The sequence below is a fragment of the Erpetoichthys calabaricus genome, chromosome 15 (genome assembly GCF_900747795.2).
Source record: "Erpetoichthys calabaricus chromosome 15, fErpCal1.3, whole genome shotgun sequence".
NCBI classification, from domain to species: Eukaryota; Metazoa; Chordata; class Cladistia; order Polypteriformes; family Polypteridae; genus Erpetoichthys; species Erpetoichthys calabaricus.
In genome coordinates this window covers 66,728,458-66,745,854 of record NC_041408.2, presented here as the reverse complement: position 1 = coordinate 66,745,854, position 17,397 = coordinate 66,728,458, and positions in this window count along the sequence as shown.

The following is a 17,397-nucleotide window of genomic DNA, read 5'->3' as shown; positions in this document are numbered from 1 at the left end:
TCTTATATTGTTCAAATCGCTTTTAAAGACGTGTTTGAGGAGTATAATATTTCTTTGAGATGCCATGTTATTTAACAGCACGGCATATTCTCACACATGGACTCTAGTAACAAGGAATCCCGAGCATTACTAAAAGAAACATATATAGAGAGAGTTAGGCTTTAATATACCTTAAATAAGAATACATAAACCATAAGTTTTAAATCATAATTATTTTTTTCTGTGGTACTGGTCCAGCCTTATGAAGCAAACTATGTACAGATTTCTTGGTGATACTACTAAAGCACAGAGGGACAAAAGAACTAAGGAAAAAAGCACACAGTGACAGCAGCTTTTCTGCTTGATACTCACAATTCATGTTTGCCAGAATGCAAACGTTTTCCCATTGGTGCAGCTAGTGTGTTGCTTTTTCCCTCTAGGACAGGCACTCAGGAGAATAATGCAGGAATTTAATTTAGTGGACATATATAAAAATAATAAAAAGATTTTTCACCTTGTGATGATGTGCCCACTGTTTTTTAAGGGCTTGTGGATACTTCCCCTAGAGCTAGAGGTGTCCAAATTAAGATATTTTCATCCTAATCACTGTCTGCAACAGTTAAAAATGAAATAAGGATGGGTGCTGCTTTTTGACTTTTTGCCATGAATTTCACATAAAGCGGCAGTATAAATTGCACACTACAGCAAACCTTTTATTTTGACGCTTTTGTGTTTTATCTCCGTATATGCAGTGTTTCTCCTGAAATTATAAGCTTTGTTTTGCCTCATCATCTGTTTTCATTTTAATTTTTATTTTTGAAAAATAATATCTTTCTGGTAAGTAAAATTACATTTTCAGCAGTTAAATCACAATTCACAAGAGGTTTATATAGAATGACTGAAATGATATTTACATGTGTACTATATATGTAATTGATAGATTATGCTCAAGGTAGGGCGGCACAGTGGCACAGTGGGTAGCCTCGCAGTTAGGAGACCCGGGTTCACTTCCCAGGTCCTCCCTGCATGGAATTTGCATGTTCTCCCCGTGTCTGCGTGGGTTTCCTCCGGGTACTCCGGTTTCCTTCCACAGTCCAAAGACATGAAGGTTAGGTGCATTGGCGATCCTAAATTGTCCCTAGTGTGTGCTTGGTGTGTGTGTGTGCGTGCCCTGCGGTGGGCTGGCGCCCTGCCTGTGGTTTGTTTCCTGCCTTGCGCCCTGTGTTGGCTGGAATTGGCTCCAGTAGACCCCTGTGACCCTATACTTAGGATATAGCGGTTTGGATAATGGATGGATGAATGGAGGTACATCAAGGTACATTTACTTTAAATATATATTTTTACCAATGGGAGTTTTCCTTATCTTAAATATTGAAACATTATTGAGCACTTTGGCACCATACACATTTTCCCATATATGCATTTGTCATTATGTATTTTTCTCTGCCTACTTTTGTCCCATGCATCTTTGTCAAAGTGCAGACATTCTATATTGCAAGATGCATAACAGCCAATAAAAGCTACATTCCCTTTGTGGAATGCAAAATTACCTTGACGGGTCCTTCTTTCCCACTGAGACAAATATTGGAGTTCCCAGTTATGTTGAAATTCCACAACAGCAGAGAGACGACCAGACATCCTGAAGTGTAGTAGTTACAAAGTCAATACATACTTAATAACATGGCCAATGTGGATTAATCTGGCATAGAGCCTTTTTCTTAAAGTAAGGCTTTTGGCAGATCAGGCTCCAGTTGGGAGTTCCCCAGTCAAATGGTGGAATGTATAAGTCCTTCTTCATATAAAGTAACAAGAACAAACACAATTTAGTCCATTTTTGGCTGAGAATGCTCAATATCACAGTATGTGGTAGTACCCAGAGTCTATTTATGCAAGATGGAAATCATTTTGTATATCTCTCTATTATAAAAAGAAATCCTGTCCCCTGTCCTGATAGTCTACGATACGTGATTTTTCTCAGAAGATAATTTAAAGACCCGCGAGACAAAAGAGAACTGCCACGGTGCATCTCACGGGAACATAGAACGAGAGTCTTGCGAGACACACCCTACTTACAAGCCATATCAAAAAAAAAAACAAATCAGTAGTGTAAAGGCAGTCACACAGCACACACAGCTCCAGGGCTCTCAGTGCATATAAAGTGTATAAGGTCAATACGGTAGAAATGAAATGAATAGGGTAGAAATGAAACATCAACGATTAAACGAAGAAGAAAGAAAAGCGCTGAGAAAAGAGACTCAAATGCGTTGGACAGAAAAAAGAGCAAAAAAGAATAATAGAGGTGCAAATTCAGAAAATAAGGAAAGTAATCATCAGCCCGGAACAAGAGGAATTGAAAAAAAAGCATGTCCAATCCAGCTCTTAAATAAATGACAGTGAGTAAAAGACAAAGTAGAACTTCATAGAGATGTTTACAAACGTTGGCGCTAAACACATGCAGAGCAGGTTAGAGACTATGAAACCAGGGAAATTAGAAAGGCTCAAAAAAAAAAAAAAAAAACGTTGGCGCTATACACATGCGGAGAAAGTTTAAGGATATGAAAGTAGAAAAATTAGAAAATATAAAAAAGTAAAGATCGCAGTAGCGCAAACAAACAGACTGCCTCATTTCACTATGTACCAGTCTAACGTTGGTTTTAAACAATAATTACCACATTATTGCACCTTAACACTTAATTTTACTTTATTCACATAATTTTACTTATTTATTAAGTTCTACTATACTGTTATCTTTCGATCTATGACTTTTTGTTAATCTAACTGATATTCTTCTAACTTTGCACAGTTTTTGATAAGCGGATCAGGATACATTTCACTGCGTGTTGTCCTGTATAACTATGCATGTGACAAATAAAGAATCTTGAGAATTTCAAAAACAGAGTTTACCGCACATGCATTTATTGGTTACTTTGTTAATGTAGGCCTATATATATTTATCTGTCTGCTTATTTAAAAACATAAATTTACCCCAGGAGTCAAAAACCTTCTGTCTAGCCCTTGTACAAAAACCTACACAAAAGCTGGGGTATCACCTTGGTAACCCCATGTACTTTTGGAACTGTGAGAGGAAAACAGCACGACTTTACAGACAGGAGTCCAATGCAGAACTCTACTTACTTTGTTACTTTGTAAAAAAAAATGATTAAATGCTGATGATGTAGATTGTTTTGTCTATGCTGAAATTCCAAATAGAGAAACCTATCCTAACCTCATTAAAAAGATTCAGCATATTGGGACTCGCAAGATTACAAATATTGTTTTTACAGAAGTTCTGAAATAAAAGTGAAACTAATGAAATAGCAACAATTCAAAGAAAAAACAATCTTAAAAGTATGTATCCGGAAAACCAAATATGGGGGTTGGCGAGCGAAGCGAGCAGGGGGCGAAACCCCCTAGTTTTAGTAAATGGAAATTTAAAAGCTCAAGAGTGCAAACACAACATTCAAAAGGAACTTTCCTTGAAGTTCTCATATTGTAAGTGCAATGGTGCCTTAAGCTGACGCAGGTTGTGAAAGAAAGCTCCCATCAACAGTAGTATCCAGTCAATCTACATTTGAAACTCATGGAATGAAATTCTACATATTGCAGTTAGGACATCTTGTAAAATGACAGCCACATTGCGTGTTTCACTGAGTGGGATGCAATTTACCTCATTTAGAAGGAGTTTCCTTGTTGGATTATTGAATGTTTATGCAAAGAAAACAAACAGGTCTCCGACTTTCACTTGGTTGTAAATTGCAAAACACAATGACCTTAGCATTTGGTGCCATCTGCTGTTACTTCAGTAAACATCTGTTCAAATTGTAAAAAGTATAAAAATATTTTTTTGCAGTTTCATTAAAGAGACCAAGAACTTTCATGTTTCTTAAAGAACTATAACAATAAAGGCAAGGTACAGTGTAACAAAGGAAAGAATATAATCTAGACAGCTTTATTTGGGTGCTTCAGATCACTCTAGGTTGATAACCAAGACTTAAATATTTGAATTGCTCTAAATAATTTTAGTTATTTGTTTTTATTTAGTATTTCATTTCTTGATCCAGAATTCAGTCTTATATTAATGATACAATAATTAAGAATTGAAGTCAACTGAAAGATACTTCTTTTGGTTTCCATTCATATTTCTTTATCTAATACAGCTGATTTCCTGGAGAATTATCATTCTAAAGCACAGCCACTCATCTGAGGTAACTGTGTGGCTACTTGGCCAAATCCCTTCAGAGTATACCAACCTGCCTGCATATTCAAAGAACGCCTATACACAGCTGGCCTGCTTATAATCTTATACAAGAATTAGAAGCTTCTAATCTGAACTAATAATTCTTACTTTCAAAAACATTAGATAGTATTTTAATATGTGAATATTGTCTGATGTTTGCACCTTACCCCAGTGCCTATAAAAATATTTACACCTTGGAAATCTTCATATTTTATTGATTTAAAACATTGAATCACAGTAGATATTTTGGCACCACTCAACAGAAAAAGCCTTTGATGTCAAAGTGAAAGCAGATCTTTGTAAAGTGGAATAAATTAATTACAAATATAAAACAAAAAAATGGATAACAATTCACCCTCTTTATTATGACAAAATTAGATAATCACTGGTTTATTCAGTTGATTTATAAAAATACATGTTTAGTTTAATGGAGGTCACCTGCCTGTTGTTTTAGTTGGTTGTAGCATAAATGCACCTGAATGTGGAAGGTACAACTTGTGGTGAGTCAGTATGTCGGGCTAATTTACACAATAAAGACAAAAGAAACTCCAAGCAATGCCTTGAAAAGGAAATTGAAAAGCACAAGTCAGGATGGAAACAAGAAAATATCCATGTCAATGACTATTCCTTGAAGTCCAGTTAAATCAGTCATTGAGAAGTGGAAAGAGTATGTGGTAATCTTATGTGGTGGGGGTGAATTATTTCTGCCAGGGGCAAAAGTAGTACCACAGATTACCACTGCACACAACTGTCATACAGGAACTAGCACAAATGCTGCTGAATGTTTGATTAACTTAAAGCCACATAAAATATTGCACTGAATTACCGTATATACTCGCAGGTAAGTTCTCCAGCGGATAAGTCGGGACTTGATTTTATCATATAATTTCTGGTATTTTATAATGTCGGTCATATAAGTCGAATGCGGAAAACTCACGCTATTGATCCAAGAGATTGATATGCTAACCCCAACTGAGAGAGTAACCACGGAGCACACTTCCTTTCTTTTCTATGTATTGTGCCTACATGACCACAAGGTAATACCCAAACTATTCAAAAGCGGCACTTGCACTGATTTGTGTTTTTGTATTTCACACCCTCATACACCTTTATTGTAAGAGCATCCCTTATCTATGATGGAGCGTTCAATCAGAAGAAAATATGAAGCTGGTTTTAAATTAAACGTCGTTGAAGTAGCGAAAGAAATTGGTAATTGCCCTGCTGCAACAAAATTCAATGTGTCTGAGAAACTGCTGTGAGATTGGAGGAGGCTAGAAGATATAAAAAAAAAAATTAAGTGTCACATTTTTGAACGGATGTATAAGTCAGGGTCTGATTTTGTGATAGATTTTTTAGGTTTCAAGACCCAACTTATACGTAAGTACATACGGTAATAACTTTCTTATTCTAAATGCAGCATATGAGAATTAATTTTTCATAAGTTACTCATATATTTGTGCATATATCCTTTTGGTTTCAAAACCATACTGACTACAGACCAGTAGCCATTATTTCCAAGATCATAATGAGCTCCAAGAGGGTTTTCCTGAACTATATGAGTCCTCTTGTGAAAGACCACTTGGGTCTAATGCAGTTTGCCAATAGGACAAAGATTGGATTGGAAGATGCAATCATCTACCAGCTCTATAAGGTTTATTCCCATCTAGACAAAGCTGGCAGCATTATGAGGATTATGCTTTTTGATTTCTCCGGTACCTTCAACACCATCCAGCTATCTCTGTTAAAGGGTAAGTTCAGAGATATACAGGTGGATTATCCTATGGTGTCCCAGATACCAGACTGTAAATTGAGTCTCAAGGACTGTGTCTCTGTTATGGATGTGTGCAACGCTGGAGCACCACAAGGAACAGTTCTGTCTCTTTTTTCTCTTCATCCTGTCCACCTTGGATTATAAATATAACATCATGTCAATTGCAGAAATTCTATGATGATTCTGCACTAATAAGGTGTATTGACAAGAGGGATGAGAGAGGGGGTATTAGTCAAAGGGAGAACTTTGTTTTTTGGGGCAAAGATAATTGTCTGCAACTTAACATAAGCAAAACCAAAAAACTGATTATTGACTTCTGGTGCACCAAAGATCCTCAGTGTCCAGTCACCATTCAAGACACCTTCACATCCTTAGTTTGATTCACCTTCATAACCTATCCATGTAAGCCACAAACAGGAGTTTTGGTGACAAGATACAGCCTTAATGGAGCCCAGCACCCACAGAGAACAAATTCCACTTAAAGCCAAGTGCTGCAATTATATAGGGAATGAGTAGCACGCCAGAGTGACCCTGTTATCCCATATTCATGCAGCACCTCCAACAACACAAGCTGAGGGACATGGTCATATATTTTTTCCTAATGTACAAAACACATGTAGACTAGGTAATCATACTCCCATTCACCCTCCAGTAACTGCATCAGGTTGAAGAGCTTGTCTACTGTTTCATAGTTTCATAGCTGGGAAAGAATCCAAATTGTTACTCCCATATCTTTGGCTTGACAATTGACAGAGTCTTCTCAATAAGTGAAACAACAGAATTGTGAATAAAAGCAATAGCAATGAGATTTCTTCTTAGGGTGACTGGGACGACATGGTGAGACTCAGCAATTTGGGAGAGCCACAGAGTAGAGTCATTTCTCCAACAACCAAAAGGAGCTAGTTGAGTTGTAACGTAATAACATTGTTGCAACATGTCATATGTATACACCTGATTGGCTCTCCCTAGACTGCCCTGTGCACATTCCATTGGCCGGAGACCGTGCAGCAGACCCAGGACCCACCTGTGGGATTGGTGCCCTGTCCTGGGTTGTTTCTTGCCTTGCACACCAGTGCTACCAGCCATCTGAAATCCTGATTTGGATTAAGCAGGTCTGAAGATGAAATACTGTTACTATTATTTCAGTAGCACGTACAGTATAACAGTTATTATTAATAATACTGATGTTATGTTCATTTCTAACTTTAAAAACTGACATGGCATTAGTGATGGCGAATATGTGCTTGAGTGTCTCCAAGAATGGCCGCTAGTGATGCCCTGGTTTGGATCCTACTATGCTTTAGATGCTGGAAGGACAGTCCCCAGCTCCTTTGTGTATTGTGTATTTAGTAACTAAGCAAACTGATGCAAGTAGGAAACTGTACACATGGCATATTCAGGTGTATTCAGTGACTGCGTTAGTTGGTTTGAAAGTTGGAGCATTTGAAACTTTCCAGTCACTTTGTAGTACTAGGGTGTTGTACCGTGTTAGCCATTATGAATGTAGAGAAAAGCCAAACAAAATGACACCTTTTATTGGCTAACTAAAAAGATTACAATATGCAAGCTTTCGAGGCAACTCAGGCCCCTTCTTCCGGAAAGATGTAATCCTTTACAAACCAATAAAAGGTGTCTTTTTGCTTGGCTTTTCTATACAGTCACTTCGTGAAAGAGTTTGTTATCATTATTGTGTTTGGTACATGTGCTGATGTTAGTTGATGGAGGGTGTATGTCACTCTGCTTTCTTTCATATATTTCAACATAAGTTAAGTTTGTTTTATTTTTTTTTTTAACTCCGGGCGCTCCGGTTTCCTCCCACAGTCCAAAGACATGCTGGTTAGGTGGATTGGCGATTCTAAAATTGGCCCTAGTGTGTGCTTGGTGTGTGGATGTGTTTGTGTGTGTCCTGCGGTGGGTTGGCACCCTGCCCGGGATTGGTTCCTGCCTTGTGCCCTGTGTTGGCTGGGATTGGCTCCAGCAGACCCCCGTGACCCTGTGTTTGGATTCAGCGGGTTGGAAAATGGATGGATGGATTATTAGCAAACTGAATAAATTAACATCTAACATCCAGCCACACCTACATTTGACCAAACCAACCCCAAACCTACCCAACCTGTGTCCTGCAGTGAGATGTATTTGTTTCAGCACGCAGAACTGCAGGTGTTTTAGTGTTCTACCATCATGAGCAACTGTCAACTTACTATAGGACATCATGTGTACTTTGTACCGCATTAAAGATACATCAATGAAAATTGAACAGTCATGACAAATTTCCTTGAAGAATAAGTGAGCCAAATTTCAGCAAAATGGGTCCACTGGGAGCTGCATTGTTTTAGACAGAAAGACAGACAGACATGGCTACTGCAGTAGGTGCTTATTACATTATATGCAAATGCACCTACAAAAAGAGATGGACAAATTAAAGGGCATTTAATGAATTCTAACAAAAACTATTCACAAAACCATCACCCTGTTAAAGTCAATTCTAGGTCTGAGGAATTAGTTGTAATTGGATAATTTGTTTTTGACTAATAGCAGTACATTTGTTGTGTGTTTCAAGAGCAGAGATTTATCATTTAATTAATCTGTGCAAGGAAAAACAGAATATCTCTACCAGGGGCATGAAAGAGTATTTAACAAATACAGAAATTTAGTCAGATGTAATTGCATACACTAAATACTGATTCTCAAAAAATGATGAGTAGATGAGTTGAAATGTGCTTGATTATCAGGAGCATTTGAGTTAGGTGTTTATTGTTAATGATTGACAAATAAAAAATAGATATAGGATTGGCAGGGTTTGTGATCCCAGCTGATAAGATGGAGATAAAAAGTCATTAAGCTAATCATAGCTAATTAAATCCTTTTCAAACATCCATCCATCCATTTTCCAACCCGCTGAATCCGAACACAGGGTCACGGGGGTCTGCTGGAGCCAATCCCAGCCAACACAGGGCACAAGGCAGGAAACAATCCTGGGCAGGGTGCCAACCCACCGCAGCCTTTTCAAACAGTGCTTCTAAAATAACATTAATGGTGAGACTCAAGAAGCTAATATGACTCCATTGCTAGGCACAAAAGTCCTGGATTGAAAATCTAGCCCGGGCACTCCCTAGGTGTGTTATGAAGTGGACCTTTCCACATTGCAAAAGGCATATGAGGGTTCCAAAAGGCTTCACTGGCCAGGGCAGATCTCCTTTGCCTGCCTGGAAAATGTTTCACCCTCAGTGGGTTTAATCCTAGCTCTACTGATGTGCCTAAAGCTTTGCAGGCCCAAAACATGGATTATGCCTCTAAAATAAAAAATATTGTTAAAAAAAAAGAACAAATGTTAACAAAAAACCCACAATGGGAGGGATGGCTGTAAACCCTCAGCTTGTATAAAAAAGGGCAAACAATGAATCTTTACTAATGAACAATTTATTAACAAATAAAAAAATAAAACAGTAGATAAGGTAAAAATTCTAAACAGAGCAAAAAAATCAAAAAGGATTTACCTAAAAGGCAATCCACAGCAAACAAGTCCAGATCCACAAACCAGAAGAGTAATCAATGAATTAGTGAATTCTAACAGAACACAATACTTGCATAAACCCCACTATAAATGATCTGTGGCTCCAGAGTCTTCCCAGCAGACTACTATAGTCAGAGGGAGGACTCATTACTCATGATATCAGGGTGTACCCGCCTCCTGGGGTTCAGTCCACAAGAAACATAAAAACAATTTAAAGGAACAGTACACAATAAGTAAATAATAAGTACAATCGACAAACATAAATACAAAGACAACAAAAATAACAATAAAATTCAAATAAACACTCATTAATCCATGTCAAGATAGAGTTTCACTGTTCTTCCCATAACTGCATGATTTTTTTCTCCAGGAATTCTGGTTTTCCTCCATCCCAAATACAACAATTGTGCAACAAAAGTTACCAGGATTTTTTAGAACACTGCAATTTATGCTTCAAATGTTTAAACATATACATATTGCTTTGTGCTATATTTATGTATTTTCATAAAGATTTAGTTTACATACATATACTCATACAAAGGTATTTTAGCCTGTACTGAGAATATCAGACATTATATGTCTGTGAAAAAAGCCAATTTGAAGTTAAAGAATTGAGAGAAAAAACAGAAAACAAGATCAGAGCTAAAGATTAGGCATAGAGTCTCTCACTTAGCCAAGAACATCCTGGAATATTCTGCTAACTGAGAGAGAGAAGAAGGGGTGTAAATTGAATTGTATTACAAACATGCAAGTAATACTTAAATAAGATTATTAAAGGACCATCAACCACACCTTGCTTTCTTTTTGGAAGTCCTTAAGCCATCAACCCTTGTGGACCTTTTACCTGGGTCCAGCTAAAGAGGTAAGACCTTCAACCACAGACAAAAAACTTGCCCATGTTCCTGTTGGACTAGAGACTTTAGTTCTTTGGATGGTGTAAGTTGAAAATATGCTTCTTAACTATACTGCTGCTTAAATGTTCCAAGCTAAACCAATGCTAAAAGTCTAGTAAAGTACCATTTTTCCTCTAATGTTCCAGTTCTTTTGTTTCTCCACCTCCAGATTTGAAGTTTTGTGTGGGGGTGCTTGTGGCTACCATTAGTCTGCAAAATAAAAAGAAGCATGTGCTCCCTGCAAAGTTTAGGTTACTTGGTAAATCTAAACCATTGACTGTGCTTTAATAATGGGCTGCTGGCCTACATTGGGTTTATTCTCACCATCTGCCTGATGCTGAAGAGATAAACACCAGCTCCCCTGTAACCAGACTTATGAAGTAACTGCAATACAATGATTTGTGAAGCTATTTAGCATACATATATTCATTTGCTACTGAAGCCAAGCAGACAAATCTTTCAGATGGAGATGAAAAAGGCTTTTATTGATTAGAGTAGGTGCATATAATGAAGGGGTGTGCTATATTGGGGTCCTCGAGAACCTAATCTACACAAAGCATTGGCCAGCAGAACCTGCAACTAGCTCACTGAGTGTGCTTAACTCACACTTATCCATACACTTACTGGACAGTGGAAAGTGTGGGTATAAAAGCCTGCTAGGGTTTCAAAGAGCCAGAAGCCCCATTGGCACAGATGTGTTCCAATGACTTCACTTCACTGTATGTTTGCGAGTATATATTACACTGTAATATATATTTAGGAGTATAAGCTGCACTTTAAAGTTTCATTTGTACCATATTTCTTGTCTTAATATCTCCGAAGATACTGTATATCAGGAAGGGATATGTACAGGTTCAAGTATGAGCTGCAATTCAGAAAGAACACAGTTGCAAGGAGCATTTGACCAAGTCAGATACACCTCGACTATCAAAAGTGCATAGGTGAGTTAGAAGAAGAAACGGTGGACAGATATATGGATGCTAGGCAGATGATCCCATTCAAGTATTTAAAACCTTCAAAACCTATCTAAGTTAGTTTAATTTTTTTATCTAATTGAATTTTTTTTTTCTTTGAAATCTCGTAAAGCACTTTAAGCTACATCCTTTGTATAAAATGTGCAATAGAAATAAATGTTGATGTAAAGCCAGCAGCTCTTGTGCATTCGCATTGTGGTCTCTAATGGACAGGAACCAGAAATCTTTCAGGCATTCATCTATAAGGCAAATGGGTCGTGCCCACCTGGAGGGCATAGTCTGCCCTCATGCAGGAGAGAATTATGGCAGCAAACTGCTGACAAATAGTATATTGAAAATTTCCTGCTGCAACCAGTGGTGTCCAGTGAGTGTTTCAGAAATCTTCAATGATGATTTTAATGAGCAAACCGAACAAAAGAAAGAAGGTTCTGATATACCAGTTCAAAGTAATCAAAACATATGGTTAGTACATATTATTATTACAATTATTATTATTACAAGATAACAAAGACATATTTATATATATTTTACTTTTATATTTCATTAGTTTTTGTTTCAAATACACCATGTTAATACATTTACAGTACGTACGGCCTTTCAGATATGCTGAGAAAAGATTTATATCATCAGATGACAATGTTACAAACAATATTTTAGGAAACATGTTTGACTTGCTAATCCTGCAGTACTCAGCATAATGCCCATGATGCTACACTGTACCTGCATTGCATAGGCATATTTTAGAAATAGTCAGACTCGGACCTTGATTGAAAAGGCATTGCCTACAATGTATACAATTGTGCCTTTGTTTTCATTTTTTGAATCAGAATTAACATCTGCTTACCTGGGATGGCTTAAGCACCAGGGACCTCCTGGATGAATCCCCTATGTTCAGTGTAGAAAATGATAAGATATACTAGTGCAAATAACACATCAGCAGAATATTAGAAAATAAAAAAGAGAAAATAAGCATTTTGTTTGAAGTTTGTATTGACTGGCAGTTTTTATTTGCCTTGCATGTTCACATGCTTAGGAGGTCAGTAATACGGGTCATTGGCGAACCAGAGAATTCTGAAGGACTTATTCACAGGCAGTTCTTACCTAGTGTTTCTAGCATGAAAATTATTACACTAAGTCATTCTTCAACTTTGTCACATTAACCCCTTTGGCACTTTAAAAATTAATGTATTGCCAAGAAATGAAGAATTTGCTTTACAAAGTATGAAGCTAAAATTGTCATTCACTTTAAAAATTGCTGTATGAGTCAGAAATAATATATTTGTTTTAAAGAGTATGATACCCAATTATTTGGATAAAGTTCAAGGTCAAAGTCCAAATTTATTCTCCTGTGTACAGAGGGTACAGCCATTTGGATTCACCTTTTTAGCACAAAATTGTCATCCACTTTACAAATGACCATACTGTTGGTAGTTAAGAAATTTGCCTTATACTATTATAAATCCCAAATATTTGGGTCAAATTTAATGTTAACTTCATGTTTATTCTCGCATTTTCAGAGACAGTGGAATGAATTTATCACACCATGCACTTTGTGGGTTATAAAAATATCCTAAGCATTGGATTAGGATGAAGGGGCACAATATTATGTACCCCAATTCTCTGACAACATTAATTGCTCAGCAACATAATCAAATGTGTGTTAAACAAAAACATTACAGGTATGTAAAAATGGGAGGGAGAATGAGTGGGAGCAAAGATTTTAGTGTCTTGGAACAACATTACATACCAGTAATGACCAGATGCACCAGCATAAATGTATCAGAAGCAGTTCACCATTCTGGAATTTTTGTGCACAACAGTTTTCCAGCTTTATCAGGATTGGGACTGAATCTAATACAGGCTCATACAAACATTCGCACTACTAGAACACAGCCATTAAATGTAATGTGCTGAAAGGGGCTCATGGGATTTAGATGGGAGTAATTTAGGTGTTACTGTCAGCCTTTCAACAGACTTGGAAAAGAAGTGCTGAATTTGACTTATTGGAATGTACAGTTTGTCTTACCTTTTCCAAATGGTGCATAACAACTGACTTGCAGTCGCAGTTGGTATAAAACAAGAAAGGTGCAGTATCAGTGGATGAGGAAATACAAACACTGGATTAGAAAAACATCATCCAGTTGAGAGACATTGTATTTTCTACTGAGTCTTATTATAAGGAGGACCAGATTATGAGGAAACGCCCCATGCACTGTTGGAACCAAATGAGTGTTAACAATACAGACTGGTGGTGGCAGTGTAATGGTGAGAGGCCTGTTTTTATGGCACACCTTTGTCTGTTTAATATAAGTAGGTACACCCCTTCATGGGAGTCTATGTGCAAAAGGGCACTTTCATTAGTACCTCAGCATGTTCCTTGGAAAGTCCTGTAATGTTTCCAAGAACATGTCTATTTGCCTTAATGTAGTGTATTCTTCATTTGCCAGGTTTAAATTAAATCAAACCTCCATGAGATGAAATGGAATAAGCCATTTGGAGTGAGACATCCACAATCAGCAAACATGCAACTACAGTGAGACACATTGGTCTCAATGTGGCCCAATATGATTGTGAAGCATGTCCCACACCTTGTTGATGAACCCAGAATGTCCTGATGAATCCAGGTTCTTCTAAAAGCAAATAGAAGAACGACCAAGTAGCTGGGTTCATCTAAAAAAATGACAATTAAGTACATGTTTTTCACAGCCTGTATACAGTACCTAGAGAAAGTCATCACACCCTGTGAAAATATATAGCTTTTGTTACATTACACCCTGGAAAATAAAAAAAAAATAAGTCTCGATTTTTTAGCTGTATGTATGTTGTGAGATATGGCCGGCCGTTCATCCCGGCCAATACCCCCAGGCCGCCAGGTGGAGCCCTCCCTGCAGCATGGACGTGCCCCGAAGGCCAGCAGGGAATTATGGACATTGGAGTTTTCCTTTACAGCCCTGCTGTAGAAGGCGCTGTAGGGAGGAGCAGCGATTATTTGCACTACGCCCCGGAAGTACGTCTGAGTCACATGGAAAAGAGGAATGACGTACTTCCGGGATGAAAAGAAGAGTTTTTATCTGACCCGGAAGTGTTCCTAGTCACATGGACAGAGAGAGCGAAACAATTCCAGGTCAAGGACTATAAAAGGACTGTGGGAAATCCTAGACGTGGAGCTGAGCTGGGTGGAAGGGTGGCAACGTGTCTGGGAGTGTGGAAGATTGGTTATTGTTTATTATTGGTTATTGTATATGAGTAGTGTGGAGAGGAGGGTGCTTTGTGCACGTAATTATTATAATAAATTCAATATTTTGGATTTTACCTGGTGTCTGGCGTTTGATCGGAGGGTTCAAGGGAGCGATAGTGCCCCCTATCTGTCACAATGTACACATTATAATCCTCATTGTCAATAGTGACAATAACAGTCCAAAATTTTGTAAAGTGATCATACCCTTAGAATGTATCAATCAGATGCAACCAATCCGCTGCCAGATCAAACACTAGGATAACTGCCCCACCTTATATCATTTGTAGTGGTTTTGATTACCTCAGAATAAAACCAGCTGTCTCTTGAAGATTTCACTACTAGTAGTGCTGTCCAAAGGCATCCGAGGTAAACTTGTAGAAAGACACAAGTTCGGAGCAGGCTACAAAAAGATTTCAAAGGATTTAGCTATCACTCTGGGTAATAGTCAGAGCATCATTAAGAAGTGGAAAGTGTATGGCTCCACCAGACATTGCCTAGATCAGGTCATCCTTCCAGACTGGATGACTGAGCTAGAAGGGCATTAAGCAGAGAGGCTACCAAGAGGCCAAAGGTAACGTTGAAGGACTTACAAGGCTTCATGGCTGGGACTGGTTGATCTGTGCATGTGACAACATTCTCTTAACCTTTACAAAAAACAGGCCGGTATGAACAAATATTTTCTGAAAAACTGCTACAATCTATGCAGAATACACCTGGGAAATTCTGCTGCCATGTGGAATAAAGTGCTATGGTCAGATGAGACAAAAATTGACCCTTTTGGATTGAACTCCAAGTTATATGTTTGGCGAAAAGTAACACAGCACACCATCCAAAACACACCATACCCACTGTGAAGTATGGTGGTATCAGCATTATATTGTTGGGATGGTTCTCTTCAGCAGGGACTGGGCGATTGGGCAGGATTGAAGGGAAAATAGATGCTGTCAAGTGCACCCACATTCCTGAGAAAAACCTTCATCCTTCTGCTATACAGCTGAAAATGAGTATGCCATTCCCCTTCCAGCATGACAATGATCCTGAACATACTACCAAAAGAACAACCCAGTGGCTTAAGAATAGGAAGGTGAATGTCCATGAGTGGCCAGATCAGAGCCCTGACTTAAATCCAGTAAACAAATCTGTGGATGGACTTGAAGAGACCAGTCCATCACCACTCACCACGGAATTTGACTTGAACACAAACAATTCTGCAAGAACAATGGACAAAACATTCCCCAATCTAGATGTGCAAATCTAGTAGATACATTTCCAAAAAGACTGATGGCTGTAATTACAGCATAGGGTGGCTCTACTATATATTAAATCGGGGGAATGATGACTTTTCCAACCCTGTCATTCTTGTATTTCATTTTTTAATTAATTTTCTGAGCAGGTCACTTTTATTTCCAATAGTTTGATCTTACAAGGCAACATTTGTAAATAAAGCTGGTAAAAGTTCTTTTGAGCATGGTTTTTGATTTCAAGCTGTATGACATATAAAGTAACTATTTCTAAAGGGTATGATGACTTTCTATAGACACTCTATGTTGTCCAGGGTGTGATCACTCTTTTGAGTGTAGGGAGGCTAAATTAAAAGAAGCCTTGGAAACCTAAATGATGGGCGTCAGTAGAATAGTGAATGTCTGATCCAACCACTGAGAAAAACAGAAATCCAAACCTGAGTCCATCCACTCCTTCTCCTTCCCATTGAAGAGTATAAAAGATCTCTAAAGTCATTTTATCTCAGTCTTCAAACCTGATAGGAACATCACTTCACTCTTTGCAATATTTCTGTGCAACATGCATCACCAGCACCATGCCTGCATATCCACACCCTCACATTGAAAGGAATACAGTAGATTTAGAAACTATTTAGACCCCTTCAACTTTTGCACACTTTATTGTGTTGTGGATTTATTTTTAAATGGATAAATTTGCTATTTTTGCCACTCAATATACACTCAATTACCCATAATGAAAAAGTGAAAATGTTCTCAGAAGGGTTTGCAAGTTGTGATGGAAACCAGGGCGTCAACAGCCCAAACCCCCAACTTGAACATACTAAGAATTCTGGGTGCAAATAAAAGATGGTTTATTCACCCGCATTCCTTCCACAGTACCACAAAGTAGCACAAAAGACAGGTTTCTCTCTCCAATACACAAAAATCTCTCTCCTTCCAACTCTTACCACCGCACTGCCCTTCTCCAGTTGAGTGTGGCCCTTGTTCCTCCCAACTCTGACTCACCTGGACAAGGGAGTGCAGTCCCTTTTATTAACAATCAGTCTCTTTTATAATCAGGCCACTGCCCGATGGAAGTACTTCCAGGTCATACGGAAGTCCCATTTTAGGTGACACATTTCCCTGCAGCACTCCCTTGTGGCACCCAGGGGCTCCAGCCGGGCTGTGTTGTGGGACTACACTTCCCTGCATACCCTACTGGTTCTATACTGGACACCATTATCCAGGGCCGCTGCCATGTAATGTGCAGTCCCCAGAGACATGTTCCCGTTCTGGTGGGTTGTCCGTCCATCCTTTTTGGCTGTTTCTTTTGGTTCTGATCCCTTTCATTTCCCCAGCCGGGATGCCTGTTTGCCTATTAGAAGCGTCCCACCCAGGTAAGAAACCACTCCATCTTCTGGCCGAGATGCCCATCAAGCACCTGTGGCATCTACAAAGTTTATTAAAAACCAAAAATTGAACTTTCTTATTCATGTAAGTATTCAGAATTTTTGGTATGGCACTCCAAATCATAGACACCCTGTTTACCTCTCCTTGAGATGCGTTTAGAA